The sequence below is a fragment of the Centruroides sculpturatus genome, unplaced genomic scaffold (assembly GCF_000671375.1).
Source record: "Centruroides sculpturatus isolate CEXI.00-Female unplaced genomic scaffold, Cexi_2.0 scaffold359, whole genome shotgun sequence".
In the NCBI taxonomy this organism is placed as follows: Eukaryota; Metazoa; Arthropoda; class Arachnida; order Scorpiones; family Buthidae; genus Centruroides; species Centruroides sculpturatus.
Window position 1 is genome coordinate 207647 of NW_019384764.1, and position 1675 is coordinate 209321.

The window sequence follows — 1675 nt, forward strand, 5'->3', positions numbered from 1 at the left end:
CTTGCGTGTGAAAGTAACATTAATTTTAAAAAATATTTTTTTTTTTTTTTTTAATAGTTTTCAAAATTAAGTTTTATAACATTTGTTCTTTGTATATAAGATTTTAAGTTTAAAATATATTCAGAAATTTCAATTTTGATAAATTGATAAAAATTTCCGATTGCTATCAATTTACTTTGATCTATATGAAAATTTTTTATTTTGATCTTTATACAACGGGTATTTAACTTGCACGGACTGCGGCCTCGCATGTGCGTGTTTTAAATGTTTCTTGACGTTTACGTCGGTTATGACGTTGGGCATGTCCGTCTCTCTCCGAAGCTTTGGGTCTTAAGGCAGCTGATTAACATTTATATAAAGCAGTTTCTGCTTTATATAAATTTAAAAAATGGTACTGTTGAAAAGAGATAATACAAGACTTGAAAAGTCTACCACTATATTTTTTATTTCAAAACAATGAATGTTAAAGGAAACGAATGTAAAATTAAGGAATTTAATGCTATTCAGTCCGGAGCATTGACACAGCTCTGGTGGACCCGGATCGAATCCGGACGGGTCAAAGAATCCCCAGGAATTTTTCGGGGGTGGTCAGTTCGGATATGTCGGGCCCCGTCCCTCGCCACCCGTCGCCCCATTGTGGGCCTAGCCGAACCCATAATGGGCCTGCTTTAAGAGGCCCTCTAAGTGCCCACAGGGCAGAAAGAGTAAAAAAACTACATCTGCTTTTTTGGAATTTCTTGATATCAAAACCCCGGATTTGTATACGAACATCACATAGCATGGTAGATGACGTTTAACATTTATAGTGAAATGGTAAAGTGGTAAATGTATAGCAGAGACATGTAAGGTGGTGGTGGTGGTAGAGTTGCAGAAAGGATACACTAATGTTGCAGGCATAGATCGCCCGATTATCTGCGTACATCCTTCAGGGATGAAAAAATCAAACTCACTGAAGTTCATAATGAAAGAAATCCCCGTGTTACCCTAGGAAAGATCTCAACAAAGTTGAATGTGTCTTTTGTGCAGTAAACGATATTTTTCACAATGCAGACCTATTGGTATTCCAATATGCCTGCATTGTGTAGTATCGATGGATCTCCAAGAAGTTGTCTGATGAAAACAAAGCAGTTTGTCGGGTTCTTGTCTTCACCAACTGCAACTTTTCCAGAAAGAAGGTGAGTTTGTTGTTTGTTAGTTTTCAGGGAGTAACAATGGACCCTATGATAGTTCTTTTGAAGAATTTCTCACCTTCCTTCGGCCCACCAGTGGCCAAGCGGTTCCATTCCCTAAACACTGGGAGCTCGGTCGTGGGTTCGCGCCGCCCCAGGAAGGGCTGGCCACGTGGAGTTTTCCGGTTTTTTCCACGTTTGTAATGCTTAAATATGGGCCATTCCTTAAAAAGTCCTTAAATTCCTTAAAAAGTCCTCCCTAGGCAGATCGCTCAAGTGCTGAGTTGCCATAACAAAACAAACCGAACTTTCAAAGAAGCGTAGAAAATTCCTCGGAGACGACAGCGAGTTGAATATCACCAGTTAACGGTTGAGGTGCGAGACCGTATCCTGGAGCTGCACGCATGACAACTGAGCGCATCGGTTTGTCGATGCGCTCAGTTGTCATGCGTGTTAGGAGTGACATAAGTGCCATCCAGAGGTATGTGACACGATTGACGCAAGAA